Below are 24,672 nucleotides of genomic sequence, written 5' to 3' on the forward strand. Positions count from 1 at the left end.
TTTTTTCCCTTTGCAATAGCAAAGTAATGAGTCCCCTTAAAAAAGGATATTTTATAGCTTTCAAATGTCTTTTTTTTTTTCTAAAGGAAAATAGCTTCATTATTTAAGACCTAAGATTTTATCCCCAAAAAAGTCAGAACATAAGGCTATTTATTCTGGTATTAATCTTAGAGCATTCAGACTTAAAAAAAAAGAGATTAAAGCAAAGAGAAGAAAAAAAAAAAAAAAAAAAAACCACCAAAGCATCACTGTGTCTTTCTGCTTTGCAGCAATCATCATTCTGGCCTTTCCAGAGTCATTAGCTGTTCTGGACACAGTGACCTGTTCCTTCCTTCTCACATTTTCTTAGCTAGTTTTCTGTTGAGCCCATTGTCGGTCTAAGAAATACTAAAATGGCCTTTCATAACTATGTTTTCTTTTGTGTTGTACATAATCTATTTTCATTTCACTGCAAATTCTGTGTTGAACTTGCTTGGCTTGTTGCTTTCAGACATAGGAGAAAACTCTGAGTTTAAAAAGGTGTGTGTGTATAGGTCTGTGTGTGTGTGTGTGTGTGTGTATGCCCTCTTCTAGAATTTATATAAAAATCAGTTTTGTGAATCTAGTAGAAAAAACTTAAAGTATTTCCCCGTTTTTTGGATAAATACTATTATTGCTTGGATTATTAAGCCAAAAGTTATATATCTACCCCCCATACCTTCTCGGAGACCATTTAACTTCTCTTTTGTAATTTAGCTCCTTTATTTGTTCCCTGTTTACTATAGACAGAAATTACTTCAAAAAACTTTCTAGAAGCAAATCTTTATCCTCAAAGTCTTCTGTTTATCCACTTGGTGAACATTAGAGATCACATTTGGGCCGTGCATCTTCTAGAAACCTTCCCCAGTGTAGATAGCATTTAGGTTTTGTCCATTTTTACCTCATACTACATCAGGTAGAGGCAGTCTGGTGGTTTCTGTTACATCACCTCAAGATAAATAGCCATTACTCTACTAAGTCTACCAACATGAGCTGTCAAAGATATAGAAGAAATCGTTCAACAAAATCAGTGTTACCAACTCCAAGTTGATATCATCCTTCATGTTTCACTCCTAAAATATGCATGTTTCTCTTCTTTCTACTTTAGCAATCTGTTTCTTTTTTGCCATATACCCTCTTTTGGGTCCTTTTTGCTGGGCATGTTCACCGGATGAAATCTGTAGAAGAATTTCCAAGAGTTCTAGTGCATTTATAGAATAAGAAACTCCAACACAGATCTAAAGCTTGTCTATGCTCCTGTAAAGCTAGAATACTAGAGACAGCACTTCCAATTTCACAGGCAGCAACCAACTTAATTCTTCAAGGTCAAAAATAATTGATAACCATGCAAATGGAAATCATATCATTTCTTCAATAAATACTATAATATATATAGGCTTTATGCACATAATTCTCTAAATCCCAAGGGTCCAAAGGAAAAACAGAAATGGTTATTTTGAATTATTCTATAAGGGGTCCTTATGTCAGCTTTATTTATTCATATTCATGGCCACAATTAAGCTTTGGTAGAAAGACAGACTAAAATCAACCCCTCTATGTTGTGTCAGGACATGTGTTTCTCTACTGTCTTCAATAATTCAGTAATTTAATTTGGGATATTTTCTTTGGTGATAGGAGTGATTTAAAGTGACAATTCAAGAAGATTAATTCAGGATGGGGGTTGCATATATCAAATTTACATTTGATCATGAATAAAGTCTCAGAGCCAGCCCATATACAATGGTAGTATAAACAACCTATAAATCTCAATGGGAAAGACTGGAAAAATCCCTCCAAAATGCTCCTATGATTAAGAAGGAAACTGTGATTGCTACTTAATACAAATTAAATTATATATTGCAAACAACATACTCAATTTATGAAAGATAAGGTTTTCAACAACTTTATCACATGTATGCTTTGATCATTTATCTTATTAAAATCTCTATAATAACTATATATCCCATTAATATTAACTTTTGCAGCTTAAAGATATTTGAAAATAATTTTATAGTACCTTATAGATTATATTACTTTATGTATTTATTTCCTAGTAATAAAGATTGATAAAAAATAATAGCAATTGGACAATTTCTTTGACAAATATACAATTCTGGATTGGATATATAACTTAACTGGTAGACAGCTTGTTGAACATACATGAAGCCCTGCCTTCACCACCTCAAAAAAACTAGACTAGGTGCTATCTGCTTGTAATATCAGCATTCTGGAAGTGGTGTCAGGAGAAATGATTCAAAGCCAGCCTCAAATATATGGATAGATGGAGAATAACTTGAGCTATAAGCTAGTATATATTGTTCTGGCTAGTTGTTATCAACTTGACCCAAGCTAGAGAAAAAAAAAAACATGAAATGCTGAGAGCTCAGTGTGATAGTCACTAAGAAGAGTAGCTATAATGGGCAGCACCATTTCTTGGCTCCTTGTTCTGGGTTCTATAAGAGAGCAGGTTATGCAACCCACAGGGAAGAAAACAGTTAAATGGAAACAAAATTTCTAACCAAAAGGTTTATATAATATCGGGGAGTATGAATCACTTCTGTGTTTATTTTTCACTTGAAATATTTTGAGTATGATGAACTGGTGTAGTTTTTATAATAGAACAGAATTCCAGGTTTTAGCTTTTTGAAAAATAATAGAACATTTAGAAGCAATGTGCAGATTGCTTTGCCAGAATATATGATCAGTTGTTTAAAAATCTTTTTTATTAATATTTTTCAGAAAATGTACTTTTATCATATCTTCACCCCTAAGTACTCACAAATCTTTCCCACCTCCCTCCCTACCTATGTTCATTCCTTCTGTCTCCAAAAAAAGACAAACACCTTCCAATAAGAACCAGAGGCTCAAGGAATTTTCTGTGAGATTGTGTCTTCTAGCATTTTCAGATGGTACATACTGAAAGTCTCACCAACATGACTGCCTGAACATGAGGTGAACACAGACCACATGACTAAATATGCCACAGAGAATGGGGAAAAGGACCCAAAGTCCCAACCCTGTACAAAGAACTGCATACAACTAGGGGACGCTAAGAGTATGAGGAGCAGTGTTCTGTAGGACAGAGCATAGCAAATTGTCAGTTCTGAGAAGATACATATAAGTATCATTATACAGATTGAGCAGCTTATATTTAGAATAGATGAGTATGTGTATCACATATATTCATGTGATGACAGTAATTTAAAAAAGGCCATGAGCTTAAAGAGAGAGCGGTCGTGTATATTGGAGGGTTTGGAGAGAGGAAAGGAAAGAGGAAAAATGACATAATTATTTTATAATCTCAAAATCAAAGTGAAAAACCCCAATTAAGAAAAAATAAACATCAAAGAAAATGCAGAAACAATAAAAAACAAATAAACAAAGGACCAAAAATACCAAAAAAAAAAAAAAATCAAAAACAAAAGAAAATTCAACTAAAACTCTTCAAGCGTGGGTTATGCACACTCCATTGGCGAAATCTGATTTTTTTCCCTCTTCCAGCAGGTTTTAACTGCAAAGTAACTCTTGTCTAGGGGTATATTTTTGTGTCTTCTTCTCATCACTCATTTGAACGTGTGCAAGTCTCCTATGTCTTGTCACAATCTCTGTGAATTCATCTGTATGTCAGATTTGTATCTGGAAGACAGCATTTCCTTGAGATTTTCTAACAATTTGGGCTCTTACAATCTTTCTGCCTCTCTCTCTCATAGAAAGCTGATACTTGAGAGGAAAGTTTTGATAAGAATATCTCGTTTATGGCAGCATTCTCCAAATTCAGCCTGCTTGCCTTTCTTTCCTTCTTTCTCTCTCTCTCTTTCTCTCTCTCTCTTTCTCTCTCTCTTTCCTTTCTTCCTTCCTCCCTCCCTCCCTTCCTTCCTTCTCTCTCTCCCTCTCCCTCTCTTTCTTTCTTTCTTTCTTTCTTTCTTTCTCTGTCCTCTCCCTCTCTCACTATATCTCTCTCACTATCTCTCTGTTTCTGTCCTTCAATTTGTCTCTGGCACTATTTGTCTGTCTTTGTCTCTCTCTCTCTCCTTCTCTGTCTGTCTCTGTCTGTCTCTGTGTCTGTCTCTCTTTCTGTGTGTGTATCTGTCTGTCTGTCTATCCATCTATCTATACAAATCATCTACTTGTGCGAACTACCGTGAGAAGAAACATCTTTGATGAGGGTTGATTGGTGCACTGATCTAAGGATGTAGCAATGTCACTGATGTCATGTTATTGCTAGGCTCCTTTCGCAGAATAATAGTAGTGGGTTTTCATCTAGAACTATGGCCTATCTCGTCTCATTTTCCCTAAAACTCTAAAATAATCTACATTTGGTGAAATCTTAGGGCTATCTCAGATATTTACTCATTTGCAAAATATAATTAAATCACAATTTTTTTTCTATTTCAAATCTTCATTCCTGAGATTCTTAAAAGTTTTATTTCATGAACTCCACTAACAATTTGGTAAAAGCTTTGATTCTTTCTCAGAATAATAATTTTAAATGATATACTGTAATGAAGATTATATAAAAACTATATTTTACAACATCTGTTATATATCATAAAAGTCCAATTTGTGATGTAGTTTATAAATATTGCATGTACAACAGCATGTAGCCTTTGATCTAATAACTACTGTAATTTTGAAAGATATTTCAATGTTTCTCTGACAGTAATATTGTATTATAGAAATATCTGTGGTGTCTATTGTTTATAGAATCAGGGACTGCACATAATACAGATTAGAAGTTCTTTTCATAATCGAAGCAAATGATGAATTTTATTTAAAGGTTACTGTAGAGAAAGATGCTACTATGTATACCAAAATTTCTAACCTGAAATGTATGCATGTATTTCTTGGAAAGTTTGTGAATCAAATGTTGAGTCCTTCCAGCTCAGTGCATCTGGATTGTATATACTTTGCTAATTTGTTTTCTTCAGAAACATATTTAGTGTGCCTATTAGAATGAAGCTTCTAAATGCTAAGTATTTATATAGAGAAAGTGCTAAAGAAGAAGCTTAAAGACCAGAAAATTTACTTTTCTACAAAATGTTATTAAAATGGATTTGTAAAAGGTTTTGTTTAATTATAGACTTACACAATTGCTACCTCATTAATATAGATAGCAACTGATAATACTATAAGGAACTATGGAAATAATGTCAAATTGTGATTTGCGTTTAGTTACTGTTAGACTTTTTCTTACTTGTTATATATGTGCATATATGGTAGTGAGACTGCGTCATATTTTGTCATTTTGATATCCAGTATTAGAGGTGAGGTTACAGTGGTTTGATCAAGGTTGCAGTTGCTTGACCTGCATCAGAATTAATCACTTGGCTGTTGGAAACCAAACTTTATTTCCACACACACACAGTCTGCACATGGGCATTTATTTAATGATTGTTCATTGGTCTGGTTTGGTTTGGTTTGGTTTGGTTTGGTTTGGCTTGGCTTGGCTTGGCTTGGCTTGGCTTGGCTTGGCCTGGTTTGGTTTAGATTGCTTTGCTTTGCTTTGTTTTGCTTCACTTTGCTTCTTTTCGTTTTGTTTTGTTTTGTGTTAATTTGGTTTGATTGGTTTGTTTTGGTTTGTTTTGGTTTGTTTTGGTTTGTTTTGTTTTGGTTTGGTTTGGTTTGGTTTGGTTTGGTTTGGTTTGGTTTGGTTTGGTTTGGTTTGGTTTAGTTTGAGGCAGGGTCTCTCTATGCAGTCCTGGCTATCCTTGAGCTTGCTATGCAGCAGAGGTCAGTCTACCTCTCCTGGGCATATATCCAGAAGATGCCCCAACTGGTAAGAAGGACACATGCTCTACTATGTTCATAGCAGCCTTATTTATAATAGCCAGAAGCTGGAAAGAACCCAGATGCCCCTCAACAGAGGAATGGATACAGAAAATGTGGTACATCTACACAATGGAGTACTACTCAGCTATTAAAAAGAATGAATTTATGAAATTCCTAGCCAAATGGATGGACCTGGAGGGCATCATCCTGAGTGAGGTAACACATTCACAAAGGAACTCACACAATATATACTCACTGATAAGTGGATATTAGCCCAAAACCTAGGATACCCAAGATATAAGATACAATTTCCTAAACACATGAAACTCAAGAAAAATGAAGACTGAAGTGTGGACACTATGCCCCTCCTTAGAAGTGGGAACAAAACACCCTGGGAAGGAGTTACAGAGACAAAGTTTGGAGCTGAGATGAAAGGATGGTCCATGTAGAGACTGCCATATCCAGGGATCCACCCCATAATCAGCATCCAAACGCTGACACCATTGCATACACTAGCAAGATTTTATCGAAAGGACCCAGATGTAGCTGTCTCTTGTGAGACTATGCCGGGGCCTAGCAAACACAGAAGTGGATGCTCACAGTCAGCTAATGGATGGATCACAGGGCTCCCAATGGAGGAGCTAGAGAAAGTAGCCAAGGAGCTAAAGGGATCTGCAACCCTATAGGTGGAACAACATAATGAACTAACCAGTATCCCGGAGCTCTTGACTCTAGCTGCATATGTATCAAAAGATGGCCTAGTCGGCCATCACTGGAAAGAGAGGCCCATTGGACACGCAAACTTTATATGCCCCAGTACAGGGTAATGCCAGGGCCAAAAAGGGGGAGTGGGTGGGTAGGGGAGTAGGGGTGGGTGGGTATGGGGGACCTTTGGTATAGCATTGGAAATGTAAATGAGCTAAATACCTAATAAAAAATGGAAAAAAAAAAAAAAACAAAGCACAGGGATCCTATCCCTCAACCTTCTGAATGCTAATTATTCATTGGACAACTATTAACTTTGGACCCTGTATATGACAGTTTTAGTTTAATATTCAATATTAGTCTTCATTATGCCTACACAATCCTATTCTTTTAAGTTGATGATACTAACAAATCTATCTGACACTATCATTATGTTTTCAGGGCATTATCTGCAATGTTGGCCCCATGTGAGAATGTAGACTATGTAAGGACCTTTAGCCATTCTTTACTTTGAAAGTACATAAATCTATAATGTATATGTACTACCATATGCTTAATGAATCCTCAAGAAAGAAGAACCTAAAAAGGAAAATCAACTATTACATAAATAAGGCATAACAAATAGAAAAAAAAAGCATAAGAACAGGTACCCTAGGCTCCACATTCCTCAGAGTGTGTACTGTCTTCTTCACTCACTCATGCATGCTTTCATGCATTCATTCAAACAAATGCTTTCAGATATTTACTTATGCCCACATTCTCAAACTGAATATTAAAAAAAAAAAAACTAAAAAGTAACATTACCTTACTGAAAATGGCATTTCCAAGTTAGTTTGTGTGTGACCAAATTGTTCCTGTAGGTGAAAGCTAAACTTTATTATTACATAAAATTTTGAGCCACAATGCAGATCTCAAGTAAAGGATAGCCCTTGTTGACTATCCCCACTAAACCAACAATGGTTTAACAAAGGACTATGCCACCTTTCAACATTTATTTCAAGATCACTGTCAAAGAATCAAAGACACAGCCTTGTTTTTATCCACCTGCAATTGTTTTATGTATACCCTCCTCAAAGTCCCTAGGTGGAGACAAGAAACAGAATTACTCTGCCACACTCTTTAAACATAAACAGCAAGTACCACTTGCTGTTTGGTTTTGGAGAATTGATATTGATTTTCAGGAGAGGGTCTTGTTTGGGTAAGGGCATCATATGGTTAGAGGGAGAGAGCAATTGCAGTGTAGTTGAGCATACAGTTTTATTTGAGAGAACATAGTATCTGGCTTCTATGAGCACCCAGTAGTTGCCTGGCATAGACACAGAAAATAAAATATTATGTTCGCTGAAACATTTTTCTAAGTATTGAAAAAACTCCCGGGCACAAAAAGGATGTATCCTCTGTCAAACAGAAATTATACTGGAACTCAAACACCTATAAAGGCCCTAGAAATGCCTTCCAAATTCCTTTCCTTATTGAGATTGCAATTTAAAACAGACACTTAACATGGCATTTGAGGTCAACACTGAAAGGAACCCAGAGCCCTGTTCTTTCCTGATTCATCTGTAGGAACTGGTATGTTTTCACTTCTCATTTGCTTTACATAGAATCTGAAGTGTATACTATACTATAGTTATCAGGGAACTACTGTACTTGGTCTGGAGTCAACTTGGTTGACAGATCTTGGTTTTATGAAACCCCTTTGGAAATGAAACTAAAAACAGAGGTTCTTAGCTCATTCTAGAATAGTAGCTCAAGAGGATTCTGGGGTCAAGAGTATTATTCAATTCTTTAAACCACGATTTTCATGGATCCTAAGTTTCACAGATTCAAATATGCCACATAAAGTTTAGACACCTCCTGAGGAGTTAGGCTCACCTGTCACTTAACTGTCTTAACTTAATATTATCTTGAGAATGAAAGGGATAGACAGTTTTGTTGCCCAAATATTTTGGTCACCAGGCCTTATATTTAGAAAATATTTTAATCATTTAGTGCAATACAATTCAATTGTTCCCAGAACAAAGACATTCCAACTTAGAGTATGCACCATTCTGATGCTAAATTGTGAATTCCTGTCAAACTGTGCAACCTGACACCAGAGAAACATTACATAATTGATGACTGCATTGGTCCTGGAGCTCTGGCTTGCCCTCCTTGCTTCAGCTCTACCTTCTCTTGCAGCACAAGGTGCTACGAACAAATGGTGTCTCTCCCTATTGGACCGTGAATGATTCTTGGTGTCCTACTTTCTACCGCTGTATTCTCTATATCTAACTTACTTTAAGTGTGAAGTATGGTTTTTAGAGGCCATGGTACTCAATTACCTCATCTGCAGATGAGAAAATTGAGGCTCAGAAAAGTTCAACTCTAAAAGCCAGGCAGAATTGAAAATTACGAGAATCTTGCTCCTATGGTGTGGAAGGAGGGACAGATCAATTGACTCTCCCTTCACATGTTAGGACAAACAGCACTTTGACAAAAGCCCTCCATGTTGAATTGACAATATACATTATACAAATGTATATGCTAATAGTAAAAAACAAAAGAGAAATCCCTGAGGTATTTGAAAAAAGGAATCCTAATTTAATCTTCAAATTTAATAACGTCATTTTCACAGAACTTTCCCCATAAATGCCATCAGATATTATAATTCCATGACCCCTTTTCACTTAGGACGACACTATAATACTCAAAGTATTAAAATAAATTTATCTTAAATGACATTTGTACTGAGATTCAATCTGCCCTTAAGGTATAGATAGATTGATGCTTTCAAATTTCCCTGTGCATTTGTCTCACACTTGATAAGAATACTTGCTCTGACTATATTTTTATACAGAAATATATGTATCCAAATATTCATGTGTACAGGATAGATCCACTTCATATCAAAAATTTTCACACGCTTTACATTCTTTTAAAAATGTACATATTAAGATATTTTACTTACATTTATTTTTTATATTGTATTTTAATTACATTTCTCCCTGCCTGAACCTCCACTAAGCAGCTGCCCATAAATGCCTCTCCTTCAAATTCATGACTTCCTTTTCCATTAATTATTATTGTGTGTGTACTTTCATATACATACACAGTCCTAAAAATACCTAAATATGACTCACATATATACTGAGTCTATATAATGTTATATATGCATATATGTTTTCAGGGCTGAGCCTTTGGCAATGGACAGGCAATAAATGCTCTCCTGCTTCCAGCTTTATTCTCTTGCCTGCAGTTCTACTTGTAGGGTTGAGGCCTTGTGGGCTTTCGCTGTCCACTTTTATATGTTTGTTGTTGTCTTCCTTGTTCTGGCTTTTTCAACTATTCAATCTCTTCTTCAACAATGTTCCCTGAGCCACAAAGTGGGGTAGTGATTTTAGATCTATCCACTGGGACTTGACTCCACAACTCTGCATTTTCATTGGTTGTGGCTTTCTGGAGTGGTCTCCATCTGTTGCATGAAAAAGTTTCTTTGATGAGGGGTGAAAATGTTTGTAGACATCTTCACACTCTGCTGTTATAATAATAATCTCTCTCTCTCTCTGTCTCTCTCTCTGTCTTTCTCTCTCTAAGATGTCTCTATTTTAATGGAATTGCTTTTTAGAGAACTCTCTTGGCCTAGCTCTTTCTTTAAATCAATAACAAGAGGTTCTCATCAATGTGGCTATAGCTCATAGAGACTCCTGCCATGTTCCATGTTTCAATATGTCATCAATATAAACAGTTGACTTAGTCAAATTTGGAGGTACTATAGTATCTTCTAAGGTAAAATGGTATTAGACTCTTCTCTCGACTCAAATAGAGGTTCAGATAACATGACTACAATTACCATGTATCTGCTGTGAAAACCTACACAAACACACACACACAAACACACTTGCATATTCATATACACATACAAACATTTACATATACACTTGGAGACTCACACCCTCTAACATACATGCACAGGAGTAATTACAATTTGGGATTATGAGCTATGCAAGGAGGGTAAGTATACAATGGCTGATTTTTCGAAGCACTCTCTCTACTTATAACAATAAATAGTTATGTAAATAGAAAACCACTTTATCTAAAACACAAACCAGTTTATCCAAAACTAAGTAGTTTATCCTGAAGTATATATCATATTCATACAAGTAGCAATAACTAGACTGAGTCAGATATATTTATATATTTATGAACACATGCATGTGTGTGTATGTGCATGTGTGTGTGCATTGATAGATTACTATATGTGTGTATAGATATATTTATCAATCAAAGTTAAAGATAAAGATGAGAGGTAATAAGTGAGTACATGGATGACTGAGGAGAGGGAAGAAAGAAATTATATAATTTGTATAATATAATCAATAATTATATTTTAATTTAAAAAATAAAACTAAAATTAATGACGTTATTATTCCAAAAGTTTTACAACATAAGAAATTCTGTGGATCATTTTTACATGGGCTCAGATAAGACAAATGGGAGAGGGGGACTTCAGTGATTCATAAAAAGAAATAACAACAACAAAGAAGAGGTTGTCAGTAGGACAGACTAATTTTTGTTTTGCTTTGTTTTGTTTTATTTTGTTTTGTTTTGTTATGTCTATCATGCTTCTGGGTTCCCCCTAGTCTTGTTTCCATGATTAGTTTGCAATTTTAAAGTAGACCCCCTCATATATTCTCAATATTTACTTTATTGAAAGCCTAAAGTTAAATTTAATTATTAGTTCTCCTTGATATATATATACATATATATGTGTGTATACACACACACACACACACACACACACACACACACACACACATATATATATATATATATATATATATATAGAGAGAGAGAGAGAGAGAGAGAGAGAGGAGAGAGTCCTTCTTGCAAGAGTCAGTAGCAGATTTCTCCATTCAATTCCTGTCCACTTAGTGTTAAAGTTCCATGTATTACACCATCCTACTACTGGATCACAATTCTCAAATCATCCAAATTCCCAGTACAAAGATAAAGATTAAATGTCTGTAGAGCTCTAAACATGTTCGGTCTGCATTAAAACCATACCTTGTTATCTCAGAGGTTGATATTCATAAATAAAAACGTAAGTAAACAAGTATATAAATAAATAAAAACACAGGAAATGAAAATCTATATATTTCGAACTTTTTCAAGGATAAGTTGTTTTGCTTTACTGTAGTTTAAAAATATGTCATTGGTGAGATTGATCCAATGCTGGGATAAAGAATATGTTCTGAAAATCTCTTTTAGAAAGATTGATAATATTAACCTCAAGCTATTTTAAGTCCCTGTCGATCTTTATGAAAACAGCCAAGAGATCCATTTGTTTTCCAAACAATAGAAAGTCTCAGTTACCTTTTGTCAACCATGGTTGAACAAATAACTTAGGATCAAAGTGGTCTAGTCGTGAAGTGCCCTGGTCCGGCCAGGCTCTGGAACACAGACTCGAAGAAAGCAACCACTTTGGACCTGAGCTGACCATGGCAACCAAGGGGGTAACAAGTCGTATCCATTTTTTTTTCTTAGACTAACATTATAGACCATCACAAGCCCAGGATTAATAAGGGCCAGTGCAAGGCTACATGTTGACACATAGCCAGTGAGGTTGGTCAGAATCTTACACATTCTGTCAAGCCTCTCTGTCTGGGTTTCCATTATTTCCTTCTGTGCAGGCCTTTATGTTCATTATGGTTCTGATGAAAAGCCCCATGGAAGGAACATCAATATGAACTAACCAGTACCCCCAGAGTTCCTGGGAACTATACCACCAATCAAAAAAAAAAAAAAAAAAAAAAAAAAACACATTGTGGAACTTGTGGCCCTAGCTGTATATGTAGCAGAGGATGGCCTAGTTGGTTATCAATGGGAGAAGAGGCCCTTGGTCATGTGAAGGCTCTATGCCTCAATATAGGGGAATGCCAAGACTAGGAATGGGAGTGGGTGGGTTGGTGAGCAGGGGAAGAAGGGAGGGGATAGGGGATTTTCAGAGGGGAAACTAGGAAAGGGGATAACATTTGAAGTGTAAATAAAGAAGATATCTAATTTTTAAAAAATGTAAAATAAAGTTTAAAAAGAAAAGAAAAAGAAAAGCCCAGAATCAGGATTCTTTGTTCCTTTAAGAAAAAAAAGCACGATTGTGGATGCCAACAAGTGCTTGCTGACAAGAGCCTGATATAGCTGTCTCTTGAGAGGCTCTGCTAGTACCTGACAAATACAGAGGTGCCAGCCATTGGACTGAGCACAAGGTCCCCAATGGAGGACCTAGAGAGAGGACCAAAGGAGCTGAAGAGGCTTGCAACCCCATAGGAGGAACAACAATATGAACCAATCAGTACCCTCTGATCTCCCAGGAACTAAACCACCAAAGAGCACACATGGAGGGATCCATGGCTCCAGCTGCATATGTAGCAGAGGATGGCTTTATTGGACATCAATGGGAGGAGAGGCCCTTGCTCCTGAGAAGGCTTAATGCAGCAATGTAGGGGAATGCCAGGACAAAGAAGTGGGAGTGGGTGGGTTAGTGAGCAAGATGAGGGGGAATGAGATAGGGGTTTTTCAGAGGGGAACCCAGGAAAGGGGATAACATTTGAAATGTAAATAAAATATCTAATAAAAAATAAAAATAAATGTTTGTTGAAAAAAAAGAAACAAAGCACTGAGTAAATGTAACACATGCTTGGGTTTTCTCAAGGTATTCTTTCTTTCTCTCTTTCTTTCTCTCTCTCTTTCTCTCTCTCTTTCTCTCTTTCCTTTCTTTCTTTCTTTCTCTTTCTTTTTTCTCTCTTTCTTCCTCTCTTTCTTTCCTACTCTCTCTATCTTTGTTCTTTCTCTTCCCTCCTTTCCTCCCTCTGTGCTTTAAGCATGTACATATTCATAAACATAAGATTTTTGATAATAAAGCATCTCTGTGTATTTTGCATAATAACAAGCTCCAGCATATTTAAGGTAAGTAAAGTCATAAAATGTAAATTCATATCAAAGTGGAACCAAACCCAAAATTAATTTCAAAGAAATAAATGAAAATATCTCATTACACAGAATTCTTGAAATATGAGGATTAAAGAAAAACTCATATCATGTAAGTTCTTTTGTGATTGGGTTACCTCACTCAGGATGATACCCTCCAGATCCATCCATTTGCCTAGGAATTTCATAAATTCATTCCTTTTAATAGCTGAGTAGTACTCCACCCTTTCTGTATCCATTCCTCTGTTGAGGGACATCTGGGTTCTTTCCAGCTTCTGGCTATTATAAAGCTGCTATGAACATAGTGGAACATGTGTTCTTATTACCAGTTGGAACATCTTCTGGGTATAGGCCCAGGAGAGTTATTGCTGGATCCTCCAGTAGTACTATGTCCAACTTTCTGAGAAACCACCAGGCTCAAAGTTTGGAGCTGAGATGAAAGGATGGACCATCCAGAGACTGTCCCACCAGGGGATCCATCCCATTATCAGCCACCAAATGCAGACACTTTTGCATACGCCAGCAAAATTTTGCTGAAAGGGCTCTGATATAGCTGTCTATATCAGACATGTCTATCTGATAGAGGCTATGCCAGTACCTGGCAAACACAGAAGTGGATGCTCACAGTCAGCTATTGGCTGGAACACAGGATCCCCAATGGAGGAGCTAGAGAAAGTACCCAAGGAGCTGAAGGGGTCTGCAACCCTATAGGTGGAACTACAATACGAACTAACCAGTACCCCCAGACCTCGTGTCTATAGCTGCATATGTAATAGAAGGTGGCATAGTTGGCCATCATTATGAAGAGAGGCCCCTTGGTCTTGCAAACTTTATATGTCCCAGTACAGGGTAACACCAGGTTCAAGAAGTGTGAGTGGGTGGGTAGGAGAGCAGGGTGGGGAGCAGGTATAGGGGACTTTTGGGATGACATTTGAAATGCAAATGAAGAAAATACCTAATTAAAAATTGGAAAAAGTTAAAAAAAAAAAACAAGAACTCCTCTGTAAGGGCAATATATATATTCGTATATATATTCGTGAGTGTGTGTGTGTGTGTGTGTGTGTGTGTGTGTGTTGATGTGCATGCACATATGAACTTATGCCTGTGGAGGCTAAAATACAGGAATGAACTGTACACTTTTTTTCAGGAATTTCCCATATTATCTTTTGCTTTTGGTGTTTTCTTTATTTATTTTAATCATTTAATTAAAAATAGGAGGTACCCTCTCAATGGATGGAAATCACCGAGTAGGCTAAGCTGGTTGGCCAGCAAGCCCCAGGGACTCACTTATTATTTGGGCCTCACAAAATAACAAAAAAATGGAATCACAGGATCTTGCCACCACACCCTTCACAGGGCGGTAGGTTCTAGGGATGATTTCATGTCTTCATGAGGCAAACATTATCTCAGACTCTGAGACACAAATTTAAAATAACACATTAAAAATGTTTAGAGAGTATCTATTATACTGCTGAACATTAAACAAATTTATATTTTAGAACAAAACAAGGATTTCCAATTAATACATTAGATGCAGCATTTCAAATATTAAAAGAGAAAAACAAACTGAGAGCAAATAAAGTAAATGAAACCAGAAACCACATGAGCTGTTAGGAGTTAGTGAAGATAAGGAAAGGGGAAAATGCACTAGAAGATTTATTCTTAGAAAAATGGAACTATGAACCCTCCGTCTAACAAAACTGATAATGAGTCAAGTACATAGTATGAAAAGTGATACAACTTATTACTATGTATATATTATACATAATAGGTGTATTATATATACATACATATATATATATATATCATATATCATACATGACTATGGACTGTACAGTGAAGAAAAGGTTTGATGAAACCTCTTTGACGAAGACTATAAACATGAGCTAAGCACTCTGGCATACACCTGTTACCCACACTCAGGAGACAGAGTCAAATTTAAAGCCAGCTAGAAATTAAACAATACTCTCCATTGCTGGGGAGATTGCAAATTGGTGCAACCACTCTGGAAATCTATCTGAAAATCTATCAGAAAATTGGAAATAGATCTTCCTGAAAATGCAGCAATACCAGTCTTGCTACTATACCCATAAGGTGTCACACCATGCCACAGGAGCATGTGTTCCACTACATTCATAGTGGCTTTATTTGTGATAGCCAAAAGCTAGAAGCAACCCAGATGTCCCATGACAGAAGAATGGATACAGAAAATATGGTTCATTTACACAATGGAATACTACTCAGCTATTAAGATAGAGGACATCCTGAGTTTTACAGGCAAATGGATGGAACTACAAAATATCATCCTGAGTGCGGTAACTCAGACCCAAAACAACATGCATTACTGATAAGTGGATATTAGCCAAAAAAAAAAAAAAAAAAAAAAAAAAAAAATCAGATTACCCAAGATACAGTTCACAGAACCCAAAAAAGGTGAAAAAGCTGAAGAGCCCAAGTGAGGACACCTCAGTCCTACTTGGGAGAGAGAAGAAAGTAATCACAAGTGGTGAGGGAAGGAGGGACCTGGGAGGGAAAGTGAATGGGGGTGGTGGGGCAGAAAAGGAGAACCTGATCTGGTATTGGGTAAGGGAAGAAGACTGAAGCCCTGAGGGCCAGCTTCAAGAATGGAAACAGGAGGAAGGAGGTTGAGAGGACATTCTAGAAAGCACCAGAGACCTGGGAGATGAGAGATTCTCAGGAACTTAGATAAAATGCCCACAGTAGGAGGAGGGACTTATAGAGCCCACTGCCAACAGGAAGACAGGATATCAAATGAGGTAGGGGGTTGACATCCCACAGTCAAATCTCTGATCCAAAATTGTTCTTGTCTGGAAGAATTACAGGGAAGATCCTAAGGGAAAGAAGTTCCAGAGACAAGATCAAAGTGGGATCTAGATCAAGGGGAGGTCCCAAGGTCTGCCACTATTACTGAGGCTATTGGGCATTCAGAAAAAGGGACCTAGCATGACCGCACTCCTGAAGTCCCAACAAGCAGCTGAAAGAGTCAGATACGATTGAGTTACCTCACACAAGATGATATCCTACAAAACCATCCATTTGTCTAAAAATTTATAAATTCATTGTTTTTGATAGCTGAGTAGTACTCCATTGTGTAATTGTACCACGTTTTCTATATCCATTTCTCTGTTAAGGGACATCTGGGTTCTTTCCAGCTTCTGGTTATTATAAATAAAGCTGCTATGAGCATAGTGGAGCATGTGTCCTTATTACATTGGGGCATCTTCTGGGTATATGCCCAGGAGAGGTATTGCTGGATTTTACAGTAGAACTATGACCAATTTTCTGAGGAACCACCAAATTGATTTCCAGAGTGGTTGTGCCAGCTTACAATCCCACCAGAAATGGAGGAGTGTTCTCTTTCTCCACATCCTCGACATCATCTCCTGTCATCTGAGTTTTTGATCTTTAGCCATTCTGACTGGTGTGAGGTGGAATCTCAGGTTTGTTTTGATTTGCATTTCCCTGATAATTAAGGATATTGAACACTTTTTTAGGTGCTTCTCGGCCATTCGGTATCCCTCAGTTGAGAATTCTTTGTTTAGCTCTGTACCCCATTTTTAATAGGGTTACTTGGTTTTCTGGAGTCCAACTTGAGTTATTTCTATATATTGGATATTAATCCTCTATCAGATTTAGGACTGGTAAAGATATTTTCCCAATCTGTTGGTTGCTTTTTGGTCTTATTCACAGTGTTGCTTTGCAATTTTATGAGGTCCCTGTAAGAATTTTGATTATACAGCACAAGGCAATGATGTTCTGTTCAGAAAACTTTCCTCTGTGCCCATATCTTCGAGGGTCTTCCTCACTTTCTCCTTAATAAGTTTCAGTGTCTCTGGTTTTATGTGGAGTTCTTTGATCCATTTAGATTTGAGCTTTGTACAAGGAGATAAGAACGGATCATATTGTGTTCTTCTACATGCTAACCACCAGTTGAGACAGCACCATTTGTTGAAGATACTGTCTTCTATCCATTGGATGGTTTTAGCTCTCTTGAGAAAGATCAAGTGACCATAGGTGTGTGAGTTCACTTCTTGGTCTTCAATTTTGTTATCTTGCCTGAGGTAACCCAATCACAAAAGAACACACATAGTATGTACTCACTGATAAATGGATATTAGCCCAGAAGGGGTCTGAAGCCCCATAGGAGGAACATGATTATGAACTAACCAGTACCCCCAGAGCTCGTGTCTCTATCTGCATATGTAGCAGAGAATGGCCTAATTGGTCATCAATAGGAAGAGAGGTCCTAGGTCCAGTGAAGGTTCTATGCCCCAGTATAGGGGAATGCCAGGACTGTGAATGGGAGTCTGTAGGTTGGGGAGCAGGGGGTGTGGGGAGGGGATAGGGGATTTTCATAGGGGAAACTAGGAAAGGGGATAACATTTGAAATGTAAATAAAAATACATCTAATAAATCTACAAAACCATCCATTTGTCTAAAAATTATAATAAAAAATATTCAATGGTGTCAGCATTTGGAGGCTGATTATAGGATGGATCCCCAGTTATGGCAGTCTCTAGGTGGTCCATCCTTTCATCTCATCTCCAAACTTTGTCTCTGTAACTCCATGGGTGTTTTGTCCCCAATTCTAAGAAGGGGCAAAGTGTCCAAACATCAGTCTTCATCATTCTTCTTGAGTTTCATGTGTTTTACAAATTGTATCTTGTATCTTGGATATTCTAAGTTTCTGGGCTAATATCAACTTATCAGTGAGTACATATCGTGTGAGTTCTTTTGTGATTGGGTTACCTCACTCAGGATGATGCCCTCCAGGTCCATCCATTTGCCTAGAAATTTCATAAATTTATTCTTTTTAATAGCTGAGTAGTAATCCATTTTGTAAATGTACCACACTTTCTGTATCCATTCCTCTGTTGAGGGACATCTGGGTTCTTTCCAGCTTCTGGCTATTATAAATAAGGCTGCTATGAACATAGTGGAGTATGTGTCTTTCTTACCAGTTGGAACATCTTCTGGATATATGCCCAGGAGAGGTATTGCAGAATCCTCCAGTTATGTCCAATTTTCTGAGGAACCGCCAGACTGATTTCCAGAGTGGTTGTACAAGCTTGCAATCTTACCAACAATGGAGGAGTGTTCCTCTTTCTCCACATCCTTGCCAGCATCTGTTGTCACCTGAATTTTTTATAGCTGTCTCTTGTGAGGCTATGCCGGGGCCTGGCAAACACAGAAGTGGATGCTCACAGTCAGCTATTGGATGGAACACAGGGCCCCAGTGGAGAAGCTAGATCAAGTACCCAAGGAGCTAAAGGGGTCTGCAACCCTATAGGTGGAACAACAATATGAACTAACCAGTACCCCTGGAGCTCGTGTCTCTAGGTGCATATGTATCAGAAGATAGCCTAGTTGGCCATCATTGGGAAGAGGGGCCTCTTGGTCTTGCAAACTTTATATGTCTCAGTACAGGGGAACACCAGGGCCAAGAAGTGGGAGTGGGTAGGTAGGGGAGTGGGGGAGGGGGGACTTTTGGTATAGCATTTGAAATGTAAATGAAGAAAAACCCTAATTAAAAAAATAAATTAAAAAAGAATCATAAAAACACAAAAATATTTTAAAAAGAACAAATGCCAACCAAAAAAAAAAAAAAAAGAGTCAGATGCAGTTATTTGCACCCAACCAATATATAGAGCTGCTGACCCCTGTGGTTGCATTAGAGAAAGGCTAAAAGAAGCTAAGGAGGAGGAGTGTGACCCTGTAAGAGGAAAAGCAGTCTCAATTAATCTAGACTTCTGAGGATCTATCAAACACTGGACCACCAAACAGGCAGCATACATCTGCTGATATGAGGCTCCCAACACATACACAGCAGAGGACTGCTTGGTCTGTGTACAATCAGAGATGATACACCTAACCCTTAAGATACTGGAGGCTCCAGGGAGTTTAGAAATTAGGTGGGGGTGGGGGTTGGGGACATCCTAGTGGAGATAGGGGATAGGGAGGAGGTATGGTGGATGAGGGGGCATGGGAATAAATCTGAACTATAAATAAATAAATAAATAAATAAATAAATAAATAAATAAGGAGGAAGAAAAAAAAGAAAAACAACAAAAAGAAGAAGAACAACAACAACAAAAACTAGCACCAAAACAAACAAAGAAACAAAAAAAGTTACTGTAGACATAAATGACAACTTACATGAAGGTGACTGATTTCAATTTAAATTGCAGAGGGCTGAAACCTGGACATTACAGCAACCAACAAGATAAACATCTTGCTGTTCAAATTGTAGATGAAGCTATATGAAAAATTAAATCACAAAGTCCAAATATTTAATGGTACTGCAACAATAACTACACACAATCACTTATGGGGGGTAAGCAGCGGTTGGGGGGGCAGGTGATGTTTCCATATTTCATTTTATGAAGACAGTGTTCAGAAAGAAAAGCCACTCTAAGAAAAGCAATATCCTTTAGGATGACTACAAAACTCCCAAGAAAACTTTATTATGTGAGCAGTCTTGGTTTCAAAAGAAAGTGGAAAGTAGCAGCTTTATATCCATGGTAAAAGTCTCTGGAATTCACAGATCCCTAAGCCTGTAGGGGAAGTCTTAGGAATAGATCATCACGTTTTGTATTCTTTTGTGTATTACAAAAAATGTGTGTCTCAGATGAAAAAAAAAAACACATTGTCATGTAAAAAATTTATAGTTTTTCAAAGTGTTACCAGTACTCTATACCAACAATAGAAAGATCATAACAGGGCCTGGGAAGATGGCTCAGAGGTTAAGAGCATGGACTGCTCTTGCAAAGGACCTGAGTTTGATACTGGACACCCAAGTCAGGCAGCTCACAACCAGTAGCAATTCTAGCTCCAGGGGATTCATGTCCTCTTCTGGTCTTTGGAGAGACTTACATAAAAGTGCATGTGTATACATATGCATACACATAATTAAAAAACAATGTTTTCAAAGAGACCATGTTAAGCAAATTGCTACAGGCAAAATGATGTGAAGACATACAGATTATCAGCAAAAAGGTGGATATTGAATACTGTTCTTGCCAAGAATTAATGGACTTGTGAACATTTAAAACAGTATTGTAATGGCTAAGAGGATACTATCAGAAATTGTGAGCCCTGTTTAAGCTTCCAAGGTAGGGCTATTCCCCACTTTCTCCTAGAGCCTGGACCTCTAGCATCCTATTTTAAAGAATTAACTCTGTGTTTTTGACTAGGGTCTTCCTTAGATGTGCCTAAATACAGATTCTATCTGACAGGAGTTATGGGTGCAATGCTGATGAAAAGCCACTGTGCAGACCTACCCTACCTGCCACCAAGGGCAGACTGAAAAAATATCCCAGGATTGCCCACCTTCCTCAGCATTTGGCTCATGCAAACTCAAGCACCATTTATTTATTTATTTATTTATTTATTTATTTTACAGATACTTTTCTTGCCAAGGAGGCCCAGAGTGATTTTGGCATTGGCATACCTACAGAAAACTCATCTTTTCTTATCACTTAGAGGCTGTGTACTGGGAGACACAGATCGGAGTGATTAAGGATCGAGGCTCTGTATTGGATTGCAAGATGGGGTCACCTACAAAGCATTATTCATGAAATGCAAATTCATAAAGGAACACATTCACTTTCCATTTTTTCCAAGAAATGCTGACCTTCAGTCTTTCTTGAGCACCATTTCCCCTGAATATTTGCTGTTGCCACTGCACTGCATACCACTGATTTCTGTGACCTTAAAACAGCCTTTACTGTCCTGGAACTGTTTGCTGCTCAGCAGATCTTCACTCTGCCCGCATCTCTAGATGCTGTGCAGGCAACACATCTGCAAACTCAGCTCACTGCTGCTGACTTCCTCTCTCTCTCTCTCTCTCTCTCTCTCTCTCTCTCTCTCTCTCTCTGTCTGTCTGTCTCTGTATCTCTATTTCTCTGTTCTCGCTATCTCTCTCTCTCTCTGTGTATCTGTCTTTGTTTCTGTCTTTCTCTTTTTGTCTCTGTTTCTGCCTCTCCCCGTCTGTCTGTCTCTGTCTATCTCCGTCTGTCTCTCTTTCTCTCTCAAACTGTTTCTGTGTCTCTATTTCTCTGTTCTCTATCTCTGTCTCTCTGTCTCTTTCTGTCTCTATATCTCTGTGTCTCTGTCTCTCCCTTGGCCTCTCTCTTTCTCTGTCTTTCGCTCTCTTTCTCTCTATTTCCCTCCTCCTCCTATGTCTATCTCAGCTGACTGAACAAAAAGTCTTGCTTTCAAATTAAGTTTCCCCATAAAGTTTTCCAAAAAAAAAAAAAAATCAATTCTTTTCATCTTTGTGAGTCTCGCTTTAACTGCTAACTGAACAGTGCTGAGAATTGTGTGGGAAAGGACTGCCTCTTCCAGCAATGCAGGAGCCATCCCATCACCATGATAATTGCTGAAACACCATTTTAGTGGCTAGATGTTAGAAGCATTTTGTGTGACCTTCCCTCAGAACTCTATACTCTCCAAGAGACATCTAAAAAAGTTAACTACTGCCTTGGCAGATGAGGGCTTGATTTGTTCTAATGGCAGTGGGGACTGTTGCTGACATTTATATTTCCTTTCTGTGCATGGCAATGAGACATAAGGACTGATTTATCAAAGAGCCTGCACCATCAAGAGTGAGCAAGAACCAGAGAAAAGTTCATGTTGCACAAAACAAGCTGCTAATTTCATTTCCATTTCACTTACAATGTGTTCTATGTGTTTGGAACATCTGGAAAGAGAACAGAGCATGTTCCAACCTGTGCAATAATTTTCAACTTCTGAAACTCTGCAAGGTCAAAAAAGGAGAAGATCTCTCTCTCTCTCTCTCTCTCTCTCTCTCTCTCTCTCTCTCTCTCTCTCTCTCTCTCCTCTAATCTTTTTCCTCTCTCCATCAAAGCTAAAGTACTAAAAAAGTACTAAAGGCCTATTTGAAGGGCACACCTGCTTCCTTTAAGAAATTCTTCTTTTTTAAAGAAGAAGTCCTGGGACAAAAATGGAGAAGAGACTGAAGGAAAGGCTGTCCAGTGACCGCCCTAACATAGGCTATATCTCATGGGGGCAGGAGGAACACCAAGGCCTGACACTATTACTGATGCTATGGTGTGTTTACAGACAGGAGACTAACATGGTTATTCTCTGAGAGGCCTTACTAGCTGATACAGATGCAGATACTTACACCCAACCATTAGACTGAAGTCTGGGACCCCCCCCCCCCATTGAGGAATTAGGGGGAGGATTGAAGGTGCTGAAGTGGAAGGCAACCCCATAGGAAGACCAGCAGTCTCAACTAACCCAGACACCTGGGAAATCCCAGAGACTGAGCCCAACCAGACAGCATACAGGGGCTGGTCTGAGGTCCCCAGCATATATACAGGAAAGGACTGCCTGGTCTGTCTCATTGGGAGAAGATATGCCTAACCATCAAGAGACTTGAGGGAAGGGGATATGGGGTGAGGGGTTGTGAGGGACACTCTCTTTGAGTCAAGGGGAGGGGGAATGGGGTGAGAAACTGTGGGGTGGTCAGAAGGGGAAGCAGCACCAGGAACATAAATAAATAAAATAACTCATTAAAAAAAAAAAAAAAAAAAGAATGCAGTGCTTTTAACCATGGCTTTGCTCTGATTTGCTTGTTTCAGATGTCCGTTGCTGTTCGTCAAATACCATTCCAGAATGTACTATATCATTTCTGTCATCAAATTTTCACAGTTCTACTGGCACTGACATGGGATTTAGAATTTAAGCTTTATTTTTCAATTATCTATGTTTACCAGGGAGCTTTCTGTGCCAGTATCAGAATGGCAGCATCCCTGAGACACAGACTTTCTTTTGCTTGCTTGCTTTTCATCTTCCTTCCTTTTCCTTTTCCTTTTCCTTTTTCCCTTTTTCCCTTTTTCCATTTTCCCTTTTTCCCTTCCCCCTTTTCCCTTCCCCCTTTTCCCTTTCCCTCTTTCCCTTTCTTTCTTTCTTTCTCTTTCTTTCTTTCTTTCTTTCTTTCTTTCTTTCTTTCTTTCTCTCTTTCTCTCTTTCTCTTTTTCTTCTTTCTTCCCTCCCTCCCTCCCTCCCTCCCTCCCTCCCTTCCTTCCTTCCTTCCTTCCTTTGCTTATTCTAGAACTCTGGTCTCTCCATTTCTGATCTGACACATGACTTTCACTTGGCACTATCTTGGAGCACCTGGAGCAAGGGTAGGATATAAAATAAACAGGAATGAGTTATTGTCCAGAAAAGACATCATGGCAAGTTGGCCATTCCACGGTTACTGGCCACTACTTGTATAAGCATGGATGTGTTCTATAATAATTAAGACTTGGTATAAAGATGCAATTCCTTTTTCACAATTTGGAAATAAATTACTTTAACCACGATTTACTAGCTTAATTCCTAGATTTAAACACAAAATTAATTTAATGATTTGACTTTTAAAATAACTTTATTTTCTTTCCAAGAACACAGATGTCTTTCATAGAGATTTCTACCCTCTGTTCACTGTGATTGATTCAATAGGAATGATGACGAGGTACACGTGAAGTAGTTGATTAACTAGGTAGCGGATCTACCACTACTTTTCCAATATTGAAACAAAGCTAAACCCTTTCTCATATATAGACATTATCATATTTTAGCATACATTAGTTTTATAAACTTATAGAAAAAACCATTTGTGCATATATACATGTCTTGATCATGTTTACCTCTTTATCATCTACTACTATATCATAATTTTCTTCTAGTCTTCTTTCCTATTCTCCATACACTAAATCTCTTGTCCTTCTTAGTCTGATTTTATCTTTTTCCATGTTGTAACATGCCTTGTCTTATAGTTTTATTTATTTTTTTAATTTTTTTCCATTTTTTATTAGGTATTTAGCTCATTTACATTTCCAATGCTATACCAAAAGTCCCCCATACCCACCCACCCCCAATCCCCTACCCACTCACTCCCCCTTTTTAGCCCTGGCATTCCCCTGTACTGGGGCATATAAAGTTTGCAAGTCCAATGGGCCTCTCTTTCCAGTGATGGCCGACTAGGCCATCTTTTGATACATATGCAGCTAGAGTCAAGAGCTCCGGGCTACTGGTTAGTTCATAATGTTGTTCCACCTATAGGGTTGCAGATCCCTTTAGCTCCTTGGCTACTTTCTCTAGCTCCTCCATTGGGAGCCCTGTGATCCATCCATTAGCTGACTGTGAGCATCCACTTCTGTGTTTGCTAGGCCCCGGCAT

The 24,672-nt window shown here is 37.9% G+C and overlaps 1 long non-coding RNA gene across 1 annotated transcript in view; it reads right to left on the reverse strand.

Annotated features, from left to right (window-relative positions):
* Window positions 1–726: 726 nt before the first annotated feature.
* Window positions 727–24,672, reverse strand: part of 4930578E11Rik (RIKEN cDNA 4930578E11 gene) — a 99,701-nt gene continuing 75,755 nt past the window's right edge. Inside the window, exon 8 of the long non-coding RNA NR_045391.1 lies at window positions 727–1,196. This is a non-coding gene — a long non-coding RNA (RIKEN cDNA 4930578E11 gene). The remainder of the gene's footprint in view (window positions 1,197–24,672) is intronic.

The sequence above is a fragment of the Mus musculus genome, chromosome 18 (genome assembly GCF_000001635.26).
Source record: "Mus musculus strain C57BL/6J chromosome 18, GRCm38.p6 C57BL/6J".
Taxonomy (NCBI): Eukaryota; Metazoa; Chordata; class Mammalia; order Rodentia; family Muridae; genus Mus; species Mus musculus.